This window comes from Myodes glareolus, chromosome X, assembly GCF_982192425.1.
Source record: "Myodes glareolus chromosome X, mMyoGla1.1, whole genome shotgun sequence".
In the NCBI taxonomy this organism is placed as follows: Eukaryota; Metazoa; Chordata; class Mammalia; order Rodentia; family Cricetidae; genus Myodes; species Myodes glareolus.
In genome coordinates this window covers 76633225-76643114 of record NC_142053.1, presented here as the reverse complement: position 1 = coordinate 76643114, position 9890 = coordinate 76633225, and positions in this window count along the sequence as shown.

The following is a 9890-nucleotide window of genomic DNA, read 5'->3' as shown; positions in this document are numbered from 1 at the left end:
GGAAAAAATATAAGACTTTCATATGATTTAATGTAATTACATTTTTAATGCATTGTGCTGATCTAATATTTTCATTAAAGATCAGTGAAGCATGTAACAATACCTGACTTCACTGTCTTATTTTTCTCTATTTCTAAAGCATTCACTTTGCATGTATTCTTGCCCTTGGCTCTTGCAAAAATTCTCTGAAGCAAGGATTTTTATCTACATTTTACAGCAGGGCCGGAACTGAAGGTCAACTTATTTATCTCTTGTTCTTTCCTCTTGACAGATAGAGGAAATCTTTCATGAATAGAGGTATGACAGTTACTTTAAGAATGTAAAAACAAGCTTAAGATAATTTGCCTAAAAAATAGAAAAGAATCACAGAATAGAATTTTTAAAGATGTTTTTGAGAACTGAGACATTTCAATGATATCATTTGTTTTCAGTTCACACCAAAATTATCCACTAAATTTGACTGATTATAACAACATAGATGGGCATTTTATTTAACAAGTAAAAGTATCCTTATTAGAGGTAAAGATTTCTAGGCACACACACACACACACACACACACACACACATATATATGCTTAGAAATCATACATATATATGTATGTGTATATACGTATACTTATATATATTACATACACGCATACACATAGGTTGCCAAGATAATTTTATCAGATCAAGAATATTTATATAGATTCTAACTTGATCACGATATTCAATTCAATTAAGTTCAATTTATTTTAACAAAATGACTGAGAATTTATCACACACATACATATCATAAACATATGTACACATATATACATGTGACTTGTACTTGTAATCTAGAGGTTGAAGGGGCATACTAGATGAGACAAGTAGACACAGAACTAAAATACTGAATAGAATGTAAATGATTATACATTCTGGATGTTCAAAAAAATGTAATGATCTTCTCCAACAAAGTAAAAAAGATGTGAAATTTGAACAAAACGTTGACAGAAATCTGGTTAAAAATCTAACTGGCAGAAAAGTGGAACTGGAGTCTTTAGTGATAAATACATTCATACAAAGGCTTGAAGATAAGAAAGTCTACTGTGTTTGAAAATTGAGATAATCAGTTTGCTTGAAGCATAGTGTACCAATTTGGGCAGAGAAGAAAATAGAAAACTAAGAGAAAATCATATTTATAGAAGTCTGAGATCCAAGCAAGGGTGTACCACAGAACTAATGCATTATCATGGGTCACTGAAAGTTTCCAAGAAAGACAATAGACATGATTAGAACAGATAATTATGCAGATAAAGCTGATAGTTCTATTTCGACATGTGCCAATGTAAATAATGGAGATATTATTGCAGTACTTGAACTGTGACATGAAAATGGCACAAAATAAAAATTTATTAAATAGCCTTGAATGATGTCTACTGCTATTTTGTTGCTGCAATTGAACAGCTGATAAGTTGTACCTGAGACTGTGACACACAAAGTAAAAATCAAATAACAAAACAAACAAAAACAGTAACAAAACAATAAAATAAGCCGGAATCCCATCTTGTTTTCTGTCTCTTTATAAAAACAATTGGTTACCAGATACTACAGAACCATATTTATGTGACTGTTAAAGTCAGTAATTTTTCACCGAACACTAGTTTGAGGGCTGACTGTCTCCTTATAATTAAGTTTCAACCTTTTCATGGTCTGCAGAGTGATGAATATACAAAATTAATTTAGACAATATCACACATATATTCTCAATAAAACACGTTGGGATATCTGAGTTCTGTGAATCTAGATACTATTATAATTTTCTCTCCATTTTCAATGAAGAGTGAAAAGGCCACTTTACTTTCCATCCAGGAAGTCCTGGGTTCAATCAAAAGGAGAAAAATAAAAAGAAAATAACTTCTGAAGGGCAAATTAATTCAACTTAGTTAAGGTGTGAAAACAACCTAAGTGATATGGGATTTTCCTCTGTATGCTTGAATACCATAAATGAATAAAGAAACTGCCTTAGCCTGTTGATAGGGCATAACTTAGGTAGGCAGGGAAGATAGAACTGAATGCTGGAAAAAAGAAGGGCAGAGTCAAGAGACGCCATGAATCAGCCAGAGACAGACGCTGGGCATTTTACCTGGTAAGCCACTGTCATGTGGCGATACACAGATTGATAAAAATGGGTTAAATTAAGATGTAAGAGTCTGCCAATAAGAAGCTAGAGCTAAAGGGCCAAGCAGTGATTTAATTAATACACTTTCTGTGTGGTTATTTTGGGGCTAAGCTAGCTGGGCATCCAGGACAAGCAAGTGGGCCCCCCTCCAACAACTAAGTATCTGTTGACAGAAGGATAGGTGGAGAAAACATAATTGGTATGTGTTTGTATATATAATGAAATATTATTCATTCTTTAAAATGAATGATCTCCTACCATAGGCACAAATAATTGCATCAGTTTTCTCCCAGTTGTACTGAAAAATGGTTCAGAATTCCCTAAGTAGGGCTGGGTATGTAATTTTGCAACAAAATAGGTTAACATAGAGTACATTATGCTAGTGAAATAAGCCAAAGGCAAGTGATTCAAGGTCTCACTTAAGTACAGCATCTAAAAATCAGACTCAGAATCTGGAGCACAGAATCATAATGGGCAAAAGCTAAGGACAGAGAAAGTAAAAAGAGAGTCATGTAAGAGCATCAATTCAGTTATATGTTGAATACATTCTTGAAATGTAATATACAACATGGTGACTGTAGTAACAGTAACTTATTATATACTATGGGTGCAATGAAGTGATAGTCATGTGTTTAGCATGTAGAAAACCCTCTATTTGATCCTCAGTACAAGGCAAGTACTAAATTATTTTCTTAATTTCAAATTGGTTTATAGTAACTCATATATATTTTTTTCAGAAGAATGGTAACTCTGTGATGTTGTGGCTGTATAGTAAGTGAGATTATGATTATTTTGATATGTAAGTGCACATCACACTATTACATTATATCTCTCAAATATAAAAGTTTTATTTATTACTACACCTCTATAGAACTTATAATGAAGCCAGAGATCCATTGTCTTCAGTCTTACTATATATGATATCATATATAGTAAAATGTTGCTTGAAAATAAAGCAAATGACCTATCAACATATGCAACTCTTCATAAACTTCTGGAAAATTATTCTGAGTGAAAACCCAAACTCCAAAGATTGCACAATATATACTTCTATTTATATGACATTTTTATAATGCTCAAATTATAAACATTGTTAAGATATTAGGGGGACAATGATTAAATAGAGTAAGCACCAAAAGAGTAAAGAGTAAAAACAACAAACAACAAACAGCCTCAATCTCAAAAAATAAAAAACAAAACAAAACAATAAACAAGCTCCCTTCAAAATTACATAGCACATGCAAACAATAGGGGTGCGTCCACCCACTGAGACCGTGGGACTGATCCAATGGGAGCTCACCAAGGCCAAATGAACTGGGACTTGTTCATTTGAGCATGTGATCAAACTGGACTCTCTGAATATGGCTGTCAATGAGGGCTGACTGAGAAGCCAAGTACAATGGCACTGGGTTTTGATTCTACTGTATGTACTGGCTTTGTAGGAGCCTGATTTGTTTAGATGCTCACCTTTATATACCTGGATGGAGGGGGGAGGACCTTGGACTTCCCATGGGGCAGGGAACCCTGACTGCTCTTAGGACCAGAGAGGGAGGGGGAGGTGGGGAGGGGGAGGGCAAAGGGAGGCGGGGAGGAGGTGAAAATTTTTAATAAATAAATAAATAAGTAAAGAAAGAAAGAAAGAAAGAAAGAAAGAAAGAAAGAAAGAAAGAAAGAAAGAAAGAAAGAAGCTCTTCTAATGTTACTTAAAGTTTGGCACAAATTTTTCTCTTAAGCACTGTCATGGTATTCTTAGGAAATGTGTATTATTAAAATAACTTATGTGAAATTGAGGATCTTACAGCAATAAATACTCTTACAGTGGTAAGATCCAGGGAGTGAGAATAATATCACAAAACTTTTATGATACTTTGATCCTTATTTGTTGGAGCCAAATAACATTTAACAGCATAGACTGTCATGAATTTCTTCTTGTCTTATGTGTGAGGACTCAAAATATTTTCATTATATCATTAAATTGATGTGCTTTATGTGTGAATAAATATATATTATTTTATTGTATATCAGTTTAAAATAAAAACATACATTAAAGTCATTAATACTTGGAAAATAATTTGACTAAACTTTTCAAACATCCACAAAATTTAACAAATCCAGAAACGCAATAATAGAAGCAATGAATGCTTTATTTTTCAACATCATCCAGCCTAGAGTAAAGGTATTTTTCCTAATTTTTTTTATCAGACTTTCCACTACAACCTCAAGTTTCACGTATCTCTTCTAACAGCCTTTTAATGAAAGACCCATGATGTGTTTTCCTTCTCAGCACCTAGTACCAAATCTGAACTGTCCAATTAAAAATGTGTTTTTGGTAGTCCTTGGCTGGTGTTCATTGACAGAAATGAAGCAATGACAAAGATTTTACTAATATTTCTATTGATTTAGATCAAGGTTCTCAGATCAATAAAAATGCATACAACTGAAACACATTGTATTTTCCTTATTCCTTATTCCAACTAAGTTTTGACTTAGTTGCAAGGTTAAGTTCAGGCTGAATTAAGCTACCTTCACTTGCACACATTGAGTATATGACTTATATTATTCTTTTAGGAATGGTATCTCTGGGGTTGTGTTTAGTTTTCTGATTGGATTTGTACTCTTCCTTAGTAGACTTGATATCTAGATTTCTGACATATGGCACTTTCGTCTAACCCCTTGTGAAGTACCTTGACTGTGGTCTCTAAGTAGAAAACGTCTATTAATAGAGTAGAAATGCTAATTTAATAGCTTTATTCTCTTGCTGGCTCTGGGAGCTAAGGAATTCAGAATTTCTCAAGAGTGGCATCATTTGGAGGAAATTTGCTTCTAATCTCTGATTTATTTTTGTATGATATCTGACAAATTACCACAAATAGTGACTTAAGATATCACTATTTTACTTTCTCAGTTTCTACCAATGCAACCCAAAGATATAATTTGGTAAATCCCTCACTTTGATTTCCTGCTTCAGGTTTTAATTAGGATTCAGGTCTCATCAGAGGTTCAACTGGGAAAAAAATTCCAGCATTCTTTACATTGTAGTTGAGGAACTGGAAGTGTTGTTTTCTAGTTGTCTGTTATCCTGAACTAAAATCAAAGCCATCCCATATAGAGACCACTTTGCTATATAGAATTTTCTTTTCCTTTCTTTCTTTCTTTTTTTCTTTTCTTTTCTTATCTTTTCTTTCTTTCCTTCCTTCCTTCCTTCCTTCTTTCCCTCCTTACTCCTATCCTTTCTTCTTTTTCTTTCCCTTTTTTGTTGAGACAAGGTCTCTCTATGTAGCCTTGGCTGTCCTGGAAGATCAGGCTGGCCTCAGAACTCCCAGAGCTCACCTGTGTCTGCCTACTGAGTGCTGGGATTAAAGGCATGAATCACTACTACCTTTCTTTTTTTTTTCTTGTTTATTCAAGTATCAGAAAACACTCTTTCCACTTCCTCCCCTTCTCCCAATACCCTCCCGCTCCCCCCAATCCCTCTCCTCCTCCCTCACCATTCCTAAGAGCAGTCAGGGTTTCCTGTCCTGTGGGGAATCCAAGTTCCTCCCCCCTCCCTCCGGGTCCAGGAAGGTGAGCATCCAAACAGGCCAGGATCCCAAAAAGCCAGTCCATGCAGACAAAACAAGACCCAGTGCCATTGTCAATGGCTTCTCAGTCTTCATTTGGACCTCGAGGGCTCAGTCAGCCCCCATGTTAGCCACATTCAGAGAATCCAGTTTGATCAAATGCTCATTCAGTCCCAGTCCAGCTGGCCTTGGTGAGCTCTCATTCGATCAGACCCCTTGTATCAGTGGGTGAACGCACCCTTCGCGGTCCTGACTTCCAGTGCTCCAATGTGGGTCTCGGTCTCTATCTCCATCCATTGTCGGATGAAGGCCCCCTCTGATTTTGCTTTCCTTGCTCACGGTCTCCCTTCCTCTGCTTCTCATTTGGACCTAGGGAGTTAAGTCCAGTGTTCCTCTTGAATTTTCCATGCAAATGGATGGAAATAGAAAACGCTTTACTGAGTGAGGTAACCCAGACCCAAAAGGAGGAATATGGTATGTACTCACTCATAAGTGGATTCTAGCCATAGTTAAAGGTCTGTGAGTGTATAATTTGTGATCCTAGAGAAGCTAAATAAGAAGGTGAACCTGAAGAAAATCATATAGTTATCCTCCTGGATATTAGAACTAGGCAAGATTGCCAGGCAAACTCGGGTGCATGGGGGGTGGGGGGTGGAAGTAGGGGAAGATGGTTAGGGAGAGGGGAGAGGAGGAGGATTGGGAATGGCTTGGGGGAATGGGATGGGGGAGGGAGGAAGGATGGATATGGGAGCAGGGAACTATATATCTCAACTAAGGGAGCCATTTTAGGGTTTGCAAGAGACTTGATTCTGGAGGGGTTCCCAGGCCCAAGGAGGGGTCCCCAGATTGTACTCTGGGCAGCAGAGGAGAGGGTGCCTGATCTGGCCTTGGCCCATAACCATACTGACGAATATTTTGCTGTCACCACAGAACCATCATATGACAATGGATGGAGATAGAGACAGAGACACATATTGGAACACTGCCTTTCTTTTAAAATAATTTTTGTCTTACCTTTTGAAACTGCAATATAATTATATCATTTTCCCCTTTCCCTTTTATTCCCTCAACCACATCTGTGCATGCCCTCCTTTCTCTTTCAAATGTATAGTCTTTTCTTTAATTGCTACTACATATTTGCATATAAATATTCCTAAATGTATAAACACAACCTGTTCCGTTCATATAATGTTATCTATATGTGTATATATATATATATATATATATATATATATATATATATTCTCTCTCTCTACACACACACACGCACACACACACACACACACACACACACACACATATAAAACCTCCAGGCTGACTCCTTGATATTGGAATAGTTTGGTCACTCTTCCTTGGGAAGAACCAGTTCTCCTGCTCTCAGCATTCACCAGTTTCATGTAGTTCTTTGTTTAGAGTTGAGGTCCTGCAAGCTTCCCTCCTTCTTTGTTAGTATGTTCATTGGTGTCACTGCTGTTCAGTCTTATTTAGGCAATCATGTTGATGAGACTTCATGGGTGGAACTTCTCTAACATTTTTAGGAGACACAATCTTACAGCAAATGTTGCGATCCTCTTATTCTTGTAATCACTCTGTCCCACTTCATCAATGACCCTGCCTTACACGCAGAAATTGGAACTGAGAACAACAGAGCAGTCTCCTGTTCTCTGCATTTTTGTTGGTTGTAGTTTTCTATAATACTCTCCATCTGTTGCAAAGAGAAGTTTCTTTGATGAGAGATTGAAACTACACTCTATGTGGGTATAAAGATTGTAACATGAAGGGCCGGCTTGTTGGGGTATCTGTCCCGCCCGGTACCCCACAGCCGGCAACTCCCAAGGAAAATCAATCACACAGAGAACTCTATAAGTTATAAAGCTGATTGGCCCATTAGGTCAGGCTACTTATTAGCTCTTATAACTTATGTTACCCCATTATCCTTATCTACGTTAGCACATGGCTCAGTACCTTTTCCAGCGGGGCAGCTTACATCTTTCCTCTCCGGTGGTCTGGGCAGAACTGTGGAGGGAGCTTCCTGCTTTCCAGAATACTCCCAGTCTCTTTACTCCACCTCTACTTCCTGTCTGGCTTTCCCACCTATATTGCCTGCCTGGCCAATCAGCGTTTTATTAAAATATGATTGACAGAATACAGACAATTCTCCCACACCATTTCCCTCTTTTTTTTTAAACAAAGGAAAATACCCATAGTCCATTTGTTGGGAATGTGGGCGTAGTATTTCAGGCTACTTCCTGCTGGTTAGGGGCGTTGATGATCTTATGGGGACCTAAAGAAAATTTAGAGTTATAATCAAGTCCTGACTGGAGTATCCTGTGAGTCTTGATCATCTCAGGCAGCAGTCTTGAATCAGTTCAGGATGTAGAACTCAGACATCTGGATCATCTGTTCCTATTGGAGATTTCTCAGGTGGTCTTCCTTTTTCAAACCTGATTTTTCTTAACTCAGAATGAATCCATAGCTTCTCATTTTCTGTGGAAACAAAAGCAAAATCTCTTCTCCAAAGTAACATACCTTTTGACTTCAGTTTTGAAGTCAAGGTATTTTCAAAATACCTATCTTGGGTTAGTTCAGCAGTATTTATAAACAAAAGTCTTTCAGCAGCTGTTGCTTCTTCCTCAGCATTCAAACAATTCAAAGAGAGCATGATAGTATACAGTATCAAGATTCTCTGTGTATTTTCCATCTTTATTTTAACCTCTATTTCTTTTATTTTTACTTTTACTTTTTGAGACAGGTTCTCTGTATATCTTTGTCCTGGAATAACTCTGTAGACCAGGCTGTCCTTGAACTCACAGAGATTCTTCTGTCTCTGCCTCCCCAGTGCTGGGATTAAAGGTGTGTGCTACAACACCTTGAACTCACAGAAATCTGTCTGTCTCTGCCTCCCAAGCATTGGGATTGAAGGTGTGTGTTACCACACCTTGAGGTCACAGAGGTCAATCTACCTCTAGCTCCTGGGCATTGGGATTAAAGGTGTGTACCACCACACCCAACTCCTCTCTTTTTACTTTAAGAACTTTAACTTTTATCCTGCATTTATTTTTAACACACTATAACCCATTTAGAGGTTTTCTTCGTCTTTGAATCTCTCTTTACTGTATATCTCTCATTTTCTGACCACATGAGCCTTTAATTTACAAAGCAATATGAAAAGCCGTGGCTTTGATGACTAGATCCAGCCCATTCTTTAGCTTTCCAGCCTCATGGCAGAGGTACTGTTGGGGCCATTTTTACTGCCACAACTCTATGGTGCTTCAAGGTACTTGCCAGCAAGCAAGCTGCAGCATTCTGCTCACAGGCCACACTCAGTCAGACTGCCTGCCTGAAAGAGTCAGAGTTTGCCCTGGCAGGACAGCCCAGAAAGCCAGCTTTTTAAAAAGCGCAGCTTTTTTTCTTGCTAAAACTGAAAACCGAAAAGCATGCGTTCAGCTTTTCATCAATACCGTTTAAGTGTTTCGCGGCAGGACCTCTTAAAGGAGTTGCAAAGTTTTGCAGCTAACGTTGAGTCAGGAAGCCTCTCTTAGATGAGAGCCTTGCTTGCCTCTAGCAAGCAAAGTAGACCCGAGAAATTGCTGCTACCAAGAAGACATGCTTTACTCTACTCTTTCCCAAGCTTTCTCAAGCTTTCTGTGGATTCAGTTATCCACGTTGGGTGCCATATGTAACATGAAAGGGGCTGGCTTGTTGGCGTATCTGTCCCGCCTGGTACCTCACAACCGGCAACTCCCAAGGAAAATCAATCACACAGAGAACTCTATAAGTTATAAAGCTGATTGGCTCATTAGGTCAGGCTACTTATTAGCTCTTATAACTTATGTTACCCCATTATCCTTATCTACGTTAGCACATGGCTCAGTACCTTTTCCAGTGGGGCAGCTTACATCTTTCCTCTCCGGTGGTCTGGGCAGAACTGTGGAGGGAGCTTCCTGCTTTCCAGAATACTCCCAGTCTCTTTACTCCACCTCTACTTCCTGCCTGGCTTTCCCGCCTATACTGCCTGCCTGGCCAATCAGCGTTTTATTAAAATATGATTGACAGAATACAGACAATTCTCCCACAACAAAAGATAAATATTTAGAATGTAATTTTAGCTATGTATGTTTAGAAAAATGATGTTTGTGGGTTTTCCTCTAAGATTCATGACTTTACTGGCTCTGGATAATTGGTTA